Raw genomic sequence first — 20,431 nt, 5'->3', positions numbered from 1 at the left:
CATTCTCCTAATGATGTGATCCCGTTAATCAAATGACAACTCTTTGTCCATGGCTAGGAACCATAACCATCTTTGATCAACAAGCTAGTCAAGTAGAGGCATACTAGTGACACTCTGTTTGTCTATGTATTCACACATGTATTATGTTTCCGGTTAATACAATTCTAGCATGAATAATAAACATTTATCATGAAATAAGGAAATAAATAATAACTTTATTATTGCCTCTAGGGCATATTTCCTTCAGTCTCCCACTTGCACTAGAGTCAATAATCTAGTTCACATCGTCATGTGATTTAACACCAATAGTTCACATCTTTATGTGATCAGTTCACATCGCTATGTGATTAACACCCAAAGGGTTTACTAGAGTCAATAATCTAGTTCGCATTGCTATGTGATTAACACCCAAAGAGTACTAAGGTGTGATCATGTTTTGCTTATGAGAGAAGTTTAGTCAACGGGTCTGTCACATTCAGAGCCGTATGTATTTTGCAAATATTCTATATCTACAATGCTCTGCACGGAGCTACTCTAGCTAATTGCTCCCACTTTTAGTATGTATCCAGATTGAGACTTAGAGTCATCTGGATCAGTGTGAAAAAATTGCATCGACGTAACCCTTTACGACGAACCTCTTGTCACCTCCATAATCGAGAAACATATCCTTATTCCACTAAGGATAGTTTTGACCAATGTCCAGTGATCTACTCCTAGATCACTATTGTACTCCCTTGCCAAACCAGGGCAGAGTATACAATAGGTCTGGTCCATAGCATGGCATACTTTTATAGAACCTATGACTGAGGCATAGGGAATGACTTTCATTCTCTTTCTATTTTCTGCCGTGGTCGGGATTTGAGTCTTACTCAATTTCACACCTTTGCAACACAGGCAAGAACTCTTTCTTTGACTGTTCCATTTTGAACTATTTCAAAATCTTGTCAAGGTATGTACTCATTGAAAAAACTTATCAAGCGTCTTGATCTATCTCTTGATGCTCAATATGTAAGCAGCTTCACCGAGGTTTTTCTTTGAAAAACTCCTTTCAAACACTCCTTTATGCTTTGCAGAATAATTCTACATTATTTCCGATCAACAATGTCATTCACATATACTTATCAGAAATGCTGTAGTGCTCCCACTCACTTTCTTGTAAATACAGGCTTCACCGCAAGTCTGTATAAAACTATATGCTTTGATCAAATCATCAAAGCGTATATTCCAACTCCGAGATGCTTGCACCAGTCCATAGATGGATCGCTGGAGCTTGCACATTTTGTTAGCACCTTTAGGATTGACAAAACCTTCTGGTTGCATCATATACAACTCTTCTTTAAGAAATCCATTAAGGAATATAGTTTTACATCCATTTGCCAGATTTCATAAAATGTGGCAATTTGCTAATATGATACGGACAGACTTAAGCATCGCTACGAGTGAGAAAATCTCATCGTATTCAACACCTTGAGCTTGTCGAATTTTTTTTGTGACAATTCTAGCTTTGTAGATAGTAACACCACTATCAGCGTCCGTCTTCCTCTTGAAGATCCATTTAATCTCAATGGCTCGCCGATCATCGGGCAAGTCAATCAAAGTCCATACGTTGTTCTCATACATGGATCCCATCTCAGATTTCATGGCCTCAAACCATTTCGCGGAATCTGGGCTCATCATCGCTTCCTCATAGTTCGTAGGTTCGTCATGGTCTAGTAACATAACCTCCAGAACAGGATAACCGTACCACTCTGGTGCGGATCTTACTCTGTTTGACCTACGAGGTTCAGTAACAACTTGATCTGAAGTTTCATGATCATCATCATTAACTTCCTCACTAATTGGTGTAGACGTCACAGGAACTGGTTTCTGTGATGAAGTACTTTCCAATAAGGGAGCAGGTACAGTTACCTCATCAAGTTCTACTTTCCTCCACTCACTTCTTTCGAGAGAAACTCCTTCTCTAGAAAGGATCCATATTAAGCAACAAAGATCTTGCCTTCGGATCTTTGATAGAAGGTGTACCCAATAGTCTCTTTTGGGTATTCTATGAAGATGCAGTTCTTCGATTTGGGTTTGAGCTTATCATGCTGAAACTTTTTCACATAAGCATCGCAACCCCAAACTTTAAGAAACGACAGCTTAGGTTTCTTGCTAAACCATAGTTCATACGGTGTCGTCTCCACGGATTTAGATGGTGCCCTATTTAACGTGAATGTAGCTGTCTCTAATGCATAACCCCAAAACGATAGTGGTAAAATCGGTAAGAGACATCATAGATCGCACCATATCTAATAAAGTACGGTTATGATGTTCGGACACACCATTACGCTGTGGTGTTCCGGATGGCGTGAGTAGTGAAACTATTTCACATTGTTTTAACTGAAGGCCAAACTTTGTAACTCAAATATTTTTCCTCTGCGATCATATCGTAGAAACTTTTATTTTCTTGTTACGATGATTCTCCAATTCGCTCTAAAATTCTTTGAACTTTTCAAATGTTTTAGACTTGTGTTTCATCAAGTAGATATACCCATATCTGCTCAAATCATCTGTGGAGGTCAGAAAATAACGATACTTGCCGTGAGCCTTAACACTCATCGGACTGCATACATCAGTATGTATTATATCCAATAAGTCAGTTGCTCGCTCCATTGTTCCGGAGAACGGAGTCTTAGTCATCTTGCCCATGAGGCATGGTTCGCAAGCATCAAGTGATTCGTAATCAAGTGATTCCAAAAGCCCATCAGCATGGAGTTTTTTTCATGCGCTTTACACCAATATGACCTAAACGGCAGTGCCACAAATAAGTTGCACTATCATTATTAGCTTTGCATTTTTTTGGCTTCAATATTATGAATATGTGTATTACTACGATCGAGATCCAACGAACCATTTTCATTGGGTGTGTAACCATATAAGGTTTTATTCATGTAAACAGAACAACAATTATTCTCTAACTTAAATGAATAACCGTATTGCAATAAACACGATCAAATCATATTCATGCTCAACGCAAACACCAAATAACACTTATTTAGGTTCCACACTAATCCCGAAAGTATAGGGAGTGTGCGATGATGATCATATCAATCTTGGAACCACTTCCAACACACATCGTCACTTCACCCTTAACTAGTCTCTGTTCATTCTGCAACTCCCGATTCGAGTTACTAATCTTAGCAACTGAACCAGTATCAAATACCGAGGGGTTGCTACAAACACTAGTAAAATACACATCAATAATCTGTATATCAAATATACCTTTGTTTACTTTGCCATCCTCTTTATCCGCCAAATACTTGGGGTAGTTCCGCTTCCAGCGACCAGTCCCTTTGCAGTAGAAGCACTTAGTCTCAGGCTTAGGTCTAGACTTGGGCTTCTTCACTTGAGCAGCAACTTGCTTGCCGTTCTTCTTGAAGTTCCCCTTCTTCCCTTTGCCCTTTTCTTGAAACTAGTGGTCTTGTCAACCATCAACACTTGATGCTTTTCTTGATTTCTACCTTCGTCGATTTCAACATCATGAAGAGCTTGGGAATCATTTCCGTTATCCCTTGCATATTATAGTTCATCACGAAGTTCTACTAACTTGGTGATGGTGACTTAGAGAATTCTGTCAATCGCTATTTTATCTGGAAGATTAACTCCCACTTGATTCATGCGATTGTAGTACCCAGACAATCTGAGCACATGCTCACTAGTTGAGCGATTCTCCTCCATCTTTTAGCTATAGAACTTGTTGGAGACTTCATATCTCTCAACTCGGGTATTTCCTTGAAATATTAACTTCAACTCCTTGAACATCTCATATGGTCCATGATATTCAAAACGTCTTTGAAGTCCCGATTCTAAGCCGTTAAGCATGGTGCACTAAACTATCAAGTAGTCATCATATTGAGCTAGCCAAACGTTCACAACGTCTGCATGTGCTCCTGCAATAGGTCCGGCACCTAGCGGTGCATCAAGGACATAATTCTTCTGTGCAGCAATGAGGACAATCCTCATATCGCAGATCCAATCCGCATCATTGCTAACATATTTCAACACAGCTTTCTCTAGGAACATATCAAAATTAACACATGAAAGCAACAACGCGAGTTATTGATCTACAACATAATTTGCAAAATACTACCAGGACTAAGTTCATGATAAATTTAAGTTCAATTAACCATATTGCTTAAGAACTCCCACTTAGATAGACATCTCTCTAATCCTCTAAGTGATCACGTGACCCAAATCAACTAAACCATGTCCGATCATCACGTGAGATGGAGTAGTTTCAATGGTGAACATCATTATGTTGATCATATCTACTATATGATTCACGCTCGACCTTTCGGTCTCCGTGTTCCGAGGCCATATCTGTTATATGCTAGGCTCATCAAGTTTAACCTGAGTATTCCGCGTGTGCAACTGTTTTGCCGTTGTATTTGAACGTAGAGCCTATCACACCCGATCATCACGTGGTGTCTCAGCACGAAGAACTTTCGCAATGGTGCATACTCAGGGAGAACACTTATACTTGATAATTTAGTGAGAGATCATCTTAAAATGCTACCGTCAATCAAAGCAAGATAAGATGCATAAAAGATAAACATCACATGCAATCAATACAAGTGATATGATATGGCCATCATCATCTTGTGCTTGTGATCTCCATCTCCGAAGCACCGTCATGATCACCATCGTCACAGGCGCGACACCTTGATCTCCATCGTAGCATCGTTGTCGTCTCGCCAATCTTATGCTTCTACGACTATCGCTACCGCTTAGTGATAAAGTAAAGCATTACAGGGCGATTGCATTGCATACAATAAAGCAACAACCATATGGCTCCTGCCAGTTGCCGATAACTCGGTTACAAAACATGATCATCTCATATAATAAAATTTAGCATCATGTCTTGACCATATCACGTCACAACATGCTCTGCAAAAACAAGTTAGACGTCCTCTACTTTGTTGTTGCAAATTTTACGTGGCTGCTACTGGGCTTAGCAAGAACCGTTCTTACCTACGCATCAAAACCACAATGATAGTTCGTCAAGTTGGTGCTGTTTTAACCTTCTCAAGGACTGGGCGTAGCCACACTCAGTTCAACTAAAGTTGGAGAAACTGACACCCGCCAGCCACCTGTGTGCAAAGCACGTCGGTAGAACCAGTCTCGCATAAGCGTACGCGTAATGTCGGTCCGGGCCGCTTCATCCAACAATACCGCCGAACCAAAGTATGACATGCTGGTAAGCAGTATGACTTGTATCGTCCACAACTCACTTGTGTTCTACTCGTGCATATAACATCTATGCATAAAACCAGGCTCGGATGCCACTGTTGGGTAACGTAGTAATTTCAAAAAAATTCCTACGCACACGCAAGATCATGGTGATGCATAGCAACAAGAGGGGGAGTGTGTCTTCATACCCTTGAAGATCGCTAAGCGGAAGCGTTTATCAACGCGGTTGATGTAGTCGTACGTCTTCACGATCCGACCGATCCAAGTACCGAACGCACGGCACCTCCGAGTTCTGCACACGTTCAGCTCGATGACGTCCTCGCCTTCTCGATCCAGCAAGACGGGCGAAGTAGTAGACGAGTTCCGGCAGCACGACGGCGTGGTGACGGTGTTGGTGAAGAACAATCTCCGCAGGGCTTCGCCTAAGCACTACGGAAACTATTACGGAGGATAAACTAGAGGGGACGGGGTTGCCGGCACACGGCTTGGTGTTTCTTGATGTGTCTTGGGTGCTAGCCCTACCCCTCTATTTATATGTTGAGCCCCGGGGTCGAAACTTGGAGTAAAAGCCTCCTCAAAGTCGGTTTTCCCCGAAAGGCAAGAGTCCTACATGGACTCCAGGGCTAGACGTCAGGGTTCCCGGCATCTACCCCCTAGACGCCAGGGTTCCTGGCGTCTAGCCTCTGGTCTCCGCAAAACTACCTTTTGCACTTTCCAAAAGCCTCGTGGGCTTTCCCCTTTGGCCCAGATAAAGTGTTCTCGTGCCCAAACATTTCGGGAAACATCCGAAACCCCTTCCGGTGAATTCCGGAACCCTTCCGGAGACCAAACACTTTTATCCCATATATCAAACTTTATCTCCGGACCATTCCGGAGTTCCTCGTCATGTCCGTGATCTCATCCGGGACTCCGAACAACATTCGGTCACCAACATACATAACTCATATAATACTATATCGTCAACGAACGTTAAGCGTGCGGACCCTACGGGTTCGAGAACTATGTAGACATGACCGAGACACCTCTCTGGTCAATAACCAATAGCAGGACCTGGATGCCCATATTGGCTCCTACATATTCTACGAAGATCTTTATCGGTCAGACCGCATAACAACATACGTTGTTCCCTTTGTCATCGGTATGTTACTTGCCCGAGATTCGATCGTCGGTATCTCAATACCTAGTTCAATCTCGTTACCGGCAAGTCTCTTTACTCGTTCTGTAATACATCATCCCGCAACTAACTCATTAGTTGCAATGCTTGCAAGGCTTCTAGTGATGTGCATTACCGAGTGGGCCCAGAGATACCTCTCCGACAATCGGAGTGACAAATCCTAATCTCGAAATATGCCAACCCAGCAAGTACCTTCCGAGACACCTGTAGAGCACCTTTATAATCACCCAGTTACGTTGTGACGTTTGGTAGCACACAAAGTGTTCCTCCGGTAAACGGGAGTTGCATAATCTCATAGTCATAGGAACATGTATTAGTCATGAAGAAAGCAATAGCAACATACTAAACGATCGAGTGCTAAGCTAACGGAATGGGTCAAGTCAATCACATCATTCTCCTAATGATGTGATCCCGTTAATCAAATGACAACTCTTTGTCCATGGCTAGGAAACATAACCATCTTTGATCAATAAGCTAGTCAAGTAGAGGCATACTAGTGACACTCTGTTTGTCTATGTATTCACACATGTATTATGTTTCCGGTTAATACAATTCTAGCATGAATAATAAACATTTATCATGAAATAAGGAAATAAATAATAACTTTATTATTGCCTCTAGGGCATATTTCCTTCAGTTTTAACCTCTTTAAATAATCATCTACTACTTTAGTTAGACTAGCCATCTAATCCTAATTCTCCAAACCATAGCCCTCCGTTCCAGCGGTTCCAAATGGCGAAAGAGATCGAGATGCAAGTTTTTAGCATCCAACATGTCCTCGTCGAAGGCTCGATGCGCATAGTTGCCACCATCACCGTCCACCCAAGGGTTGTTCGGCAGTGGATCAACAATGTATCCAACTCCCTCGAAAAGGTAGGGACGAGGGTCATCGGTCTCGACGCAGAGTACACGGAGCATGCCCCTGGGAAGATCCAGCGCGCCACCATCCTTCAACTGTGCCTCGAAGATGATGTTTTGGTGTACCACATCATACACTCGCCCTCCATACCAGGTGAGCTTCACGATTTCTTGTCTCGGGAGGACGTATACTTCTGTGGGGCAGCCATCGAAGGGGACAAACAGAAGCTGGAGCCGTACAACCTTGATTTGAAAAGCATCGCTGACCTACAAACCAGAATCAAAATTCCTGTAGAAGATTGTGATAAACAGACACCATCCCTATTCGACGTAGCAAATTTTGTGCTCGGTACAAATCTTCAGAAGGGTGATGAGACGGTGGCATTAAGGTCGTCTGGATGGGAGAATTATCCCTTGACGTACGAGCGGATAAAATATGCTGCCCTCGATGCCCGTGTGAGTTTCGAGATAGCTGCAAGGTCCAAAGAGCTTGTTGCGAAGCCGTCTCCCACAGAAAATGAGAACAAGAAGAAGAAGAAGAAGAAGAAGAAGAAGAAGAAGAAGAAGAAAAGGCTGCACCAGCAGGAGGGCATTATGGATGGATGAACTTTTTCCTCTCTTGTAAAAAAATTATTCCCTGTCGGTGTATATTGATATAGATGGACTATTTCGATGGTGTGCATGTCTTTGGAACAGAGTAGTAGCGTGGGTCCGCTTGACTATAAGGAACTATTTATCCGCATATATAGCTTTCTCTGCTACTCCTTCCAGTGATCGGTATGCAGTGCATGTGTCCGTAGACATGACAGCTTGTCCATGGAAGTTCAACTACGGCGACCATCACGTTTCATCTCGCGATTCCCACAACGCCTCTCCAACCCATGGCACCACGTCCCCCGACGTGCGCCTCACCCCTCTCGGCCGCACCGCCCCTCTGCCTAAAATGCGGCGAGCATCAAGTTTCTACCACAGCCACACGCGATTCCCACGACGCTGCTCGAACCCATGACACCACACGTCCCCCGACCTACGGCTCACCCCTCTTGGCCCCACTGCCCCTCTGCCTTCGGGAGCATTACATGTGGACCAGTCACCTATCGGGTCCACATGTTATTGACTCAAAGGTAGGTGTAGTAAGGCGCTGAAGCTCAGTCCCGACAGCCCTGAGAGGGAAATGTAACTCCTGCGCCAGGGCTTGTGGTGCTACCGCTGCACGAACTCGTGCCAAACTCGAGATTTGTTTCTTTACTATACATGAACGCAACGATTTAATGGACATTGTAATCTCAACATGTGATGGGGAGCTCTAAATTTGAATTTGAAACTTATAAAACGAAAAGATTCAAAACAAATAAACTGGGAGAGAGGGAGTATATCATAGGATGTGTCCCATACAAAATAAGTCCCCTGGTTTGTCACCGCGAAGATGCGGTTAGAAAGGAGCACATCATCTTCGTACTCGTACAGCAACAAATCGGCCGCAGACAGCATGGTCCGCCTTTGACCGCCATGTGCAAGGTTCGTGCTATCTTATTCAATCTCACCGTGCTTCCATCGTACCAATTCATGCGGTGGCCCATTGCATGGCTAATCCGAAATGTTGGACAAAGGTTCTACGGGAATGGTGTCACCGTTGTAAATGTTGTGCAAATTGATGTTGGTACCCTCCCGTACATATGCAAGCCAATCTCCATTCGCACCGAGCCTAACCTGTGAAACCGTGGGCAGGGGGAGAATTAGGAAATGGACATGGAAGTAGTCTTTAGAATGCATTTACTACATGATCAAACTCATCTTACCTGCTCATCAGAGGAAATCCGAGTGCCCCTCAACGTCGGCATCTCAAGGGGCGTCAACTTGCAACTACGGCCACGCCGCGCTGGAGAGACCCCCAAGGAAACATCCTCGTGCGTTCCACGGAACATCAAGATGCATTTTTATGAGTATTTTATCTTGTGAGAGAAAAGGATGAACGAGGGAGGCCTCTAGAGATAGAGATGGACACTACTACTACCAATGTGCTGGCCCGTGCGTTGCACTGGATCCAAAGTAGTAGAATAATACTTGTTCACATGCTTGAAATATAAACACTCTAGTTTTGATATACATGTGTCAGCAGACATGACAACTTGTCCATGGAAGTTGAACCACAGTGACCATCACATTTCTTGTTTCTACCACTGCCACACCCACAAGCGATTCCCACGACGCCGCTCCAACCCACGGCACGACGTCCCCCGACGTGGACATGGATCCTCTGACGTGGCTATCACTGCCTTGCCCTGCCTTTCCTTCGCTGACAGGTGGGACCCACGCTTATGGGTCCCACATGTCAGTGACAGAATGGTAGGATTGTTCGCGTCAGGGGATCCTCATCCCCCGACGTGCCCCTCATCCCTCTCGGCCCCACCGCTCCTCTGCCTTTGTGTGCATGACATGCGGGCCAGCTGAACTGCGGCGACCATCAACTTTCTACCACAGACACACCCGATTGGACGCGGTTTGCCTGCTCCGCTGCTGTGCTCCGATCCGTACTCCCGCACCATCGAATTTTCATCCAGCGGCTGTGACACATTTCGTCCCGGGCATCAATCCTCAGCTAGAGTACTTATGTACTACAGGTAGTACCTGCCGGTGTGGCCATCTATGCCTCGTAACGCCCCGACGCCTAGCTGTGGCACCCTCGCCATGGCCATGCCACCACCGGCCGGTTCATCTCGAACGAGTGAGTCGCGAACCACGCCACCACCATGAGAATGACATGTGGGCTAGCCGCATTTAAGGTCCGCATGTCATTAACTCATAGGCCGGGCACTAAGCCATTGAAGTTCGGTCCCGTGGGCCCCGAGAGGGAAATGTAACTCCTGCGGCAGCCCTTGTGGTGCTCCCGCGGTACGAGCTCGTGCCAAAACTGGAATTTGTTTCTTACTACTACCAACTAGTACTAGTAAGGTACACGTGCATTGCATGCATGAGATTCTGGTGGTTTGTGCATTATGCTTCTACATGTGGAGTTTTCTAGATTCTAACATGTGGCAAAATCTGGTGGAATGTAAGGTTAGGCAAGTTTGATTAACTTAGGTGAGTGTTTGGTTCAAGCCACACCTTAGGCAAGCCACACTAAGGCCCCACATGACATACGCACAAAAATGTGGCAAGATTCCCTTAGGCTTGCCAACTTGTGGCTCTCATTTTGAAGAACTAATAACTTTGCCTAAGCTTAGTTGTGGCAAAGTTAGTCATGAATTAAGTTCAACCATGGAGTCTTATAGATTATACATGTGGCAGAATCTGGTGAATGATATTCAACGGCCAGTAGTGCTCGGATTTGCCATCTTTGTACCGTCGGATTGGCTTCACCCAACGACCAACTTTCAAAGTTTTTCACACACTATATAGGGGGTATAGATATAGATGTGCCGGTCCGTTGCAATGGATCCAAAGTATATCTATTTAGTGGAGTGCACTCTAAACACATTATCTATTTATTTTTCTCTAACCTTTCGTAGCCATGCAACCAAGCCACATAAGCTTCATGGGTGCCCCCACATCATATTATTCATACTACGTTGATTGAAAAAAAGATAAATCACCCAAAACAAGATCTTCCCGTTTTTTGTTCCTATGATGTTGTGTCGTGCACGTACCTACTAGTTGTATAGTGGTAGTACTAGTAATATAGTATTAGGAGTACAAACTTGGTACTAGTAGGAGTAGTACTAGTACGGAATGCTCCTACGCTATCAACGAGCCCCATCTGACACCAAATTTCTTGGCTTCCGTGCTACAGCTAGATCTTCCCCTTGTTTCTGTTTTCCAACCCGGCGGCGGGCGGGGTGTCGGTTTGCTCAACGGCGGTCCCACATGAAAGTGAAAATGCTAGGCAACACGCCTTCCCTAAGCTATGTGTCATGCCGGACGGGCCGTGGAGTACTCCCGATTCCCGGGCGTGTGGGGGTGCGACGCGAATGCGGCAGTCCTTTTCCTTTTACTAGCAATGTGCCTGTGCGTTGCGACGGATCCAAAGTAGTAGAATAGTAGTATTTGTTCACAAACTTGAAAGAAATCACTATTGTTTTAATATACTCCTAATATATTACTCCCTCCGTACCTAAATATTGTCTTTTTAGAGATTTCAAATGGACTATCACATACGAATTATATAGACATATTCTAGTGTTTCTAGCAAGATGCCCGCGCGTTGCACAAAGTTGATGGAAAAGGTAAGCACAACTTATAAATTGACGGATGGAGTACTAGTTACAGTGATGCATATAATTAAGCAAAGGGATCGCACATGTCGGTATTGACTAGAACGAGAATGCAACGGCACAATAAGAATTAAGGCCACGATGATGCGATCGCAGTGGTGGTTACAGAAGGCAAGAATAAAGATGGATCCATGAATGTACGATCTCCTCCTCCTCAACTTAGTGCGCCGGGCCACCGACCGGCGGCTAAGGAGTGGCGGCTTTTGTGGCAAGGTCGAGGTGCTTCTCAGCAAAGGCATCCAAGGCTTCCAGCCAGTTGAGGAAGGCCAACGTCGTAGCATCCACACTGGCCTTTTAGATACCTATGTACATGATTTGCTCGTACACGTGGATGTGTAGGTCGACGGATTCTTGCAGGGTGAGGCGCCTCGCTGCGAGCGCGGCCTCTAGGTGGACATTCTTCGTGGTGTCGGCGGGCAGTCGCAGGGCCACCAGTGCTTGAAAGAGGTTCCGGCCATGGAGGCCGATTAGGGTGGCAGGCAATGAGGAGCCCGGGCGCGCGGGCTGGAGGAGTACGGCGATGTCGTCCGCGAGCTTCTTGAGGACGGTGAACTTGTTGCTGGTGGCAACGATCATCTGGTCCAACTGAGAGTCGTAGTTGGCGTCGATGGCGGCCATCCACCAGCCGGTCTCCAACACCATCTGGAGACGATCCTCGGCGCCATGCCGCAGGCCGGCGTCGTGGACCATCTGGCACAGCCGCTGGCCGCTCACGCGCATCGCCGCCATGGGTCTGGAGTGAGCTCTTTTACGCTTAGTGTAGGTGCTTAGGCAAATGCTTAGGTGCGTACGATGTGGTAGATGCATTGGAATGGAGGGGCGCCTTTATATGAGGGCAATGAGGGCAAACTGCATTGCATTCACATCGTGCAGCCTCTTTTCCCAGACCTCCTCCCATTACTTCCCTCATGCATTAATTGAAGGAGGACGCATTGGCCGTTCAACATATCGGGAACTGCTACTCCCTCCCTCGTCTGCATTAAAGCCGTATCGGGAACTGCGCCGCCCGCTGTCAAATTGAATACTCCCTCCGTCTAGGTGAGTATTAAGTCATCTTACGAAAACCAAATAGTAAACACATAGGCGTGGTGCATTAAATCTCACATTGTTTCTTATTTTTTGACATAAATAGAGGAATCAACCAATAAGACATGTGGGGCTTGTATGCTTTTAATGACTTGAGACTATCAAACATGACATGCAGTGGTCAGTTCGTTGCACAAGAACAAATACAACCCACGTCAGCACACATGCATCTTATAGCATCACATCCAATGGCTATAAAAGATGAATGAGACCAAATTATATCTCATCTAGATGAGTTCTAGCAAAACTGTATTAATAATACTTAGTACTCCTGCGCCATGTATCATATATTAGTATCATGTAGTACTTTATTTATTGCCATGTATGACACATAGTACTCAACTCTCTCTCTTTCTTCATTTAATTCTATGACACCTCATCAAAATTGCTAAGGCTAGTACCATTACAACCAGCCTTAGCAAATAGTAAACATTAAGTTCTCTCGTTTTCCTCTCCACCTTGGTCACCTAGACGGAGGGAGTATACTGCGCGGGCTTTTCCTGCACGGTAGGCGGGGCAGTTCCGCCTAGTCGGTTCGACAGAGACGCGAGAAGATGAGGGAGTAGGCTGCTGCAAACGTAGGGCTGTATGATTTGACATCGAGTTACTGCTGGACAGGTGGGGCCCCGTGATTTGACTTGCCATTATCATTTTAACTGCGGCGCTATGACCGGCGTGAGTCTCCCGATTCCTGACCACCTCCATACAGGTGCCTCTCCCAATGCTCCACCATGTAGTAGAGGCTGGCTCTTGCATCAGAGCCCACTTCTCCACTTTTTCCATGCCTCTCTTTCCTCCACATATGCAAAAATGCCATGTAAAGCGCACTATTGTACTTACTTGCTCCTACAGGTGCTAAGCTTGCCACATAGGCATAAAGTCTGATGTGACAAGTTAATCAAGAAGAGAGAGACTAGTTTGGTGACCCAAGGAAGAAATGGTGCTAAGCGCGTGTACCTAGGTGAAAAGACAATTTTGAGTCTATAGATAATTAAATGAAGCAAACTTAGCAACAAAAAACTAATAAGCACACCATTTCATTGGAAGAGGTCACTCCTTGGCAAATGCAATAAATACTAGTACTCCCTGTGTCCCATAATATAAGAACGTTTTTGGCACTACACTAGTGTCAAAAACGTTCTTATATTATGGGACGGAGGGAGTACGAAGAAAGAGATAGAGAGGAGTAAAAAAAATACACTTATAGCCAACCTTATAGCTAACCTTGTTGTAGTATGAGTGACTAAGTGATGACTATGTATGACATGCCAACATCAGATAGCCTAACGCACCGTGTTAAATCTCCAAGGGCGCGACCGCGCGTGCGACGCGACGGTCGTGGTAGGCGCGACCATGATACGGGCTGCTGGCAGCCCTTGGATCTGAGATCAAACGGTCGCATGCTAAGTTGCTGAAAATTTGCAGAATAACCCTCCAGGATAGGATATTCACCCATAGGTCTAGAATCACGCCATGCAACCATTCGATCTCAGATCCAAGGGCTCTCGGAAGCCCGTATCATGGGAGAATGGAAAGCCACTACCCTGCCGTTCGCACGCTGGCAGTTCGCTCCTACTCGTCCCCGCACGTCCTTTAATACTACGGCGGTTCGCTCCTAGTCGTCCTGTGCTTTCACATTACGGCAGTTCCACTAATCCTAACCCTCCTCCCAAATCCATGGCGTCCCAAATCTCCACGATCGGCGGTGAGTACAAGGTTAGAACCATCACCGGCGATGAGTTCGACGTCATCTACACCCGTTCTTCCACGACGGTGAAAGGATGCCTTTCTCGCTTCAGACGCATGTTCGAAGACTCAGATGATGAGTGGGTCGCTGGGCTAGATGTTGAGTACACCACAGTCCTGGGACGAGAGAAGGATCTAAAGGATGAAGAGAGGAAGAAGCCCGCCGTGATCCAGGTTTGCGTGCATGACTTATGCTTGGTCTACCACATATGCCATGCCAACGTTGAATGCCTGGATTTTAAGGACTTCCTCGAGAGCAACCTAGTCAAATTCGTTATTGCAGACTTTGGTAACGACAAAGAAGTCCTGGGTCGGATAGGCCTCGTTGTAGGCAACACCTTCGACCTCTAGAAGAATCGGTTGGTGTCCTCTCGTTAGCCTTCAATGCTGACCTGGCAGGAGCCATGGTTCATCCTTCGTACGGTAAACTGGAGAAACCTCCATACACATTTCATCGTTATGCATGGCAGCGGAATGTACTAGATATAGAACACATCCACTACGCTGCAATGGATGGCTACCTTTGTTTCAATATCTACAAGGGTTGGATGAAGAGCAAGAGCCAAGTGTGCGGTTCAAGCAAAGAAGTATCGGCCAAGAGGAAGAGGGACAAGGACGAAGTCGAGGACGTGGACGAGGACTCCGAGTAAGGTGGCAGTGTAGTTGCTCATGGTGGTTCTAATGCAGTGTCTACCGGAATACTTGCAAAGTTTAATTTTAGGTGTGCTTAATTTAATTTGAGGGGTGTGTTGTGCTGAGCCCCCAGCAGAACTATGTTATGTTTCTTCTCGTTACTTTAACTCTTCAGTACGTACATACTAGTATTTCTTACATTTCATCTTTTAGTTGGTATAGTACTACCACTCGTTTCTTCACATTATATACGTACAATATATATGGCCAACATCATATAGCCAGCAGTTTAGTTGTCAAAGAATTTCAGGGTGTTTAGTTTTGTCAAAGAATTCCAGGGTGCTTAGTTTTATTTGAGGGGTGGGTTGTGCACTTGTGCTGGACACCATTATTGTGACAAGCCTTTTTAATAGTACTATATGCATAATTTGGCGACGAGCGCTCTCTATATGTACCACCTTTTTTTTAATTTCAAGTTTTGCTCCATGGCGCAATCCATCCATACTACTACTGTACAAAAGTGGAGTATATACATTTTTTAAAAGGCTAGAGGGCGGGGCAGTCTAGCTCGGTCGGTTTCACGAGAGGCGAGGGCCATTGTGATTTGATGGCTCAATACTGCTGTCAAATCGAATAGTACTGCACCGCCCGCTGCACGCCCGGCGCCTCCATTGAACCCCTCCGTTAAACCCGCATGCAAACCGAGAATCCTACTCCGGCCACACGTCCGTTCATGAGCGGGCCGGAATTAAACGCAACACCGGCCGAGCTCCTCCCGTCCGCCCTCAGTTTAAACGAGGCCAGACGCCGGCCAAGCTCCTACCGTCCGCCCTCTATTTACACGAGGCCAGGCAGACAACGGGCAAGAATCGCACCCCTCCGCCGCTCCCCCATCTCCTCCTTCACCATTTTCTCCACTCTTCCGATGGCTTCCGATGAGCCGTTCTCCGGCATATTACCCGGCTGGGTGGCCCACCGAGCCCTCCGGATACGGGCGAGGCCGCTCGGTGCTTCACCAACCTCGCTTGGCCCGACGGAGCCAGTTGCCGCCCCAAGCAGGCGTGTGGTTCAGCAACTCGCCGCTCCAGTTCAGCTCGGTGAGGAGTGGCGAGTTGCTCCACGCCGGCACGGTGGCGAGCACGCCGGTATGGGCGCCATCGCTGCCGCGTCGTACCACGCCACCAGTGTCTGTGGGCGCGCCTCCCGTGCTTGCGGCAGCGCCATGCAGGCAAAGACAGAAGCCGGGTGTGTGCAGAGCGACGAGTCGATGGCCAGCTTCTCCGTGTCCGCCGCCATCATCAAGGAGAAGTAGAACACGGGAGGCCGCCGCCACTTGGGACCCATGAAGGCCGCCGCCGAGACGACGACTGCGGATTCAGGTGGTTTCTTTCCTGCTTCGTCTCTTCCGAGGACCTTCGTCGACCCCGCAAGTGTCTGACGGATATGAGGAAGACAAAGGATCCGCGGGCGGCCATTTAGAACTAAAATAAGTCTAGATACATCCATTTCTAGGACAAGTATTTCCGGACGGAGGGAGTATTAATTATACAAGAGAGCCGGATTGGCACCCCTTAGTTCATGTAAATGTAATGAAATCCATCATGTTTATATGAAGATCCGGCTTTTTTATACGAAATCATTCATGCTTATATGAAATCAGTCCGTGTTTGGACGAATTTCATCTGGTTGGTTAGAGTTGTAAAAATGTATGCCGCTGGCGTTTGATGTCATCCTCCGCGGAAGGAAGCGGGAGGAAATTTGCCGGCTGCCGTTGGAGATGCTCTTTATGCTGGAAATAATAGAGTGACATCCAATCCATTTGAGTTAATTGCCTGTATGATTGTCCCTCTATAAAAAGTTAATTGCATGTACAATGTACACGTGACTTGCAGGGTGGCTACAGCTTCGTACATAAAGTTAAAAAGAAACAAGTCCATCTTAATCTTGTATTCTAAGTACTCTGTGGGTTCCACTGTCAGTATAGTAGCGAAAGAAGTATATATTAAATAAGTAGAGTAATATATAATATAAAAATCTAAAGTTAAAAGACAGAATTCGAACTCATGTCATCGCGTTGCGAGCATCCGGCGCTAACCAGCCCAGCACATTTTTGTCGTAGACCATGCTGGAGATATATCTCCATGTCTACTCTTATACTCCATTCGTTCCTAAATATTTGTCTTTTTCAGATTTCAAATGGACTACCACATACGGATGTGTATGTAGACATATTTTAGAGTGTAGATTCACTCATTTTGCTCTGTATGTCTTCTCAGGAAGGGGTCAGATTTGTCCTTGATTTATTTATGAGGTATCCAGATGGCACTGCACCGCCAAGAAAAGAGGGTAACATCAAAATTATGGACTACTTTTTTGAGTATGTTGGTAAGGTCCGGTCATAGTCACTTGTTGAAATCTCTAAAAAGACAAATACTCCCTCCGTCCGGAAATACTTGTCATCAAAATGGATAAAAGGAAATGTATCTAGACGTATTTTAGTTTTAGATACATCTCTTTTTATCCATTTTGATGACAAGTATTTTCGGACGAAGGGAGTAGAAAACAGAGTTGGTGATGATGGTGTGCGTGCCATCCTGCAATATAGGCCGTCGGATTTATATCTAACGGATAGGAAAGAAACTATGGCAATTTTGCAAAAATATACCCACACGTCTCTCCACGTTCGCAAATAAGGCCTTCCCTCGTTCAGCCTTTTCTCTCATAGGATAAACTACTCATACAAATGCATCTTGATGTTCCGTGCAACGCATGGGCAGCTAGCTAATTTCTTTTAAAATAGTTGATGCGATAATTGGGTTGAAGTGATATATTTTATGTCTGCCCCGAATGATTTCAGATTCACTAGTAGTAACAAAGAAAAGGTTGCCTTGTTAATTAACAGAAAACAGGGTGAAAACTATCACATGAGGCCGGTAAAAACAAGGCACACTGGGTTCAGCGTCATCGTCACTACAGCTGTGTGCGCGCGAGAAGTCTACATATCGAGGGGGCTACCGAGCGAGGCACCGAGACACAATGTTTGAGAGAGAAACCAATTGACAGATTATGATCAGATCGAGTTGTCACCCTTCTGCTGTCATTGTTGGGGGGGAGGGAGAGAAAGACGTATCGAGAGTGTGCGCGGTAGGCACAGAGGCACAACTAACGAGTGTGTGTGTGTGTCTGGAAGAGAAGTAGATAGATTATTATCAAGATCGATGTGCCACCCTACTCCTTTGGTGCCGGGTAGTGTGTGTGTGTGTATGTTTGAGAGAGAAGCCAGTCGATAGATTAGTATCAAGATCGAGGTGTCACCCTACTCCTTCGGTGTTGGGAAGTGTGTGTGTGTGGGGGGGGGCAGTGACATTCACATATCTCTACTCTTATAAAAAAACAGAGTTGGTGATGATGGTGTTCCTGCCATCTTGCAATATAGGCCATCCGATTTATATCCGACGGATAGGAAGGAAACTATGGCAATTTTGCAAAAAGATGCCCACACCCCTCTCCGCATTTTCAAATAAGGCATTCCCTCGTTCATCCTTTTCTCCCACAAGATAAACTTCTCATACAAATGCATCTTGATGTTCCATGCAATGCATGGGCATCTTGCTAGTAGGGAGAAGGAGTTTGTGTGACACATATCTAGCTATATTAAGAGATAGGTAGATAACATATGTGTGAGAGACATTATTATACTTTGAGACATTAGTGGCTGTGGGTGGGCGGAATTAAAGGGGTGGGCGTGTTAGGCATAGAGAGCTTGTGTGTTTCTGTGTGAGAGACTTGTAGGACGGGGTAGAAAGACAAATTTAACCCTGACGGAGGGAGAGAAATACACGAAGTGCGCGTGTGTGATTCCGATGCCCATAGGGAAATGAGATATGTATGCGTGTGAGAGAGATTGCACAATTCATTCACGTATCACTATCTAGCGATCGTGGACGTGCATCGCTTGAACATAAGTCAATATCTACTTCGTATCGTGGCCAAAGGTAAAATATCGATTCAACGCTATAAAGATTGGACACTCACATATCACATTTTTTTCTATTTAAATAAACCTTTTCAGTTGTGCATGCCAAAGTTCCAGTGATGTTTCTTCAAACAACCAATGTAGCTATCATGTACATGCACCATTCTTACTCTTGCATTCAAATTCATTAGTCTTGGATGATTTAAGTTTCTATTTTGAAGTAATATATGTAATATTCATATATGAATTCAACGGGTACGCAATTTTTGAAATGGAGGCTATGTAATCATATGAGGTAACACTTTTAAGTAGCTGACTACAATATCCATTTCTTTTTGTTCGCCTCTACACTAACACGTCAATGCATTATGTTTAAAGTAAATAACCAATGGCACTAAATTATTTATTTACACGAGAAATACATAGGCTGAGCGTTTGATCCTTTTTTTTGTGAACGCGCCACTACACCCGTACGATTGGCCGCGCCGGTGTGAACGTCCAAGTTATCGGCGCATCATCCCGAGTTATTGTCTTTTTCTCTGGGGTGGACTTCACACCAGTTATTAACTGCTGACGCGTGCCCCATGTACACAGTCTAGCATGACCTTCCCGCTAGCACGGTCCAAAATTAGTTGAAACTGGATACAAACGATCCCGCGGGCGGCAAAATCTCCCGCCTCCTTCTAAAATTTCCGCCACCTTAGTCTTTAGCATGCAAAATCCCCTTTTGTCCTTAGTGCACGGAGACCAACAGTTACAATACCGCCCTCATCTACATGATGATAGGTCGGGGCTGCTTTGGTAACTTCCGGTACCCCCCACTACACGGCACCCCCATTTCCTCTCCCCCTCCCGCAAAAACGACTAACTCCACAGCACCAGAGCATCTTACATCACGCCGTCCGTACTTCATCGCCCTTTCTCCCCTCCCCTCTCGAAACCCTAGACTGCTCATCCACCGGCGTACCATAGCCCATTCACTGCCAGCGGCGTCCACCTCGCCGGATCTGCTTCTACGGCCGCATCTACCCCTCCCACCTCCCTTAGAAACAAGCAGACTGCTCATCCACCACTGTACCACAACCCATTCAGTGTCGGCCTTGTCCACGGCGCCGGATATGCTTCGTCGGTACTCTCGTCAACCACCGCGCATCTGCAGCGGCTCATTCGTACTCCCCACTGGAGACGCTTTGTCCACACCCCTCGAAGCCGCCCCACCGACGCCCCCGTCGACGGCCTCTGATCCTCTTCGCCGACACCTTCCTCAACCCTACCGGAGCCGCTTCGCCAACACCTTCCTCAACCCTACCGGAGCAGCTTCGCCGACACCATCATCAACCCTACCGGAGTAGCTTCGCCTATACCACTCTCAACCCTACCGGGGCCGCTTTGCCAACTCACAAGTCCACGGCCTCAGATCCGCTTCCTCGCACCCTCATCCAACCTACCGGAGCAGCT

Source organism: Triticum aestivum, chromosome 7D (assembly GCF_018294505.1).
Source record: "Triticum aestivum cultivar Chinese Spring chromosome 7D, IWGSC CS RefSeq v2.1, whole genome shotgun sequence".
Classification (NCBI taxonomy): domain Eukaryota; kingdom Viridiplantae; phylum Streptophyta; class Magnoliopsida; order Poales; family Poaceae; genus Triticum; species Triticum aestivum.
This window is presented reverse-complemented; position numbering follows the sequence as displayed.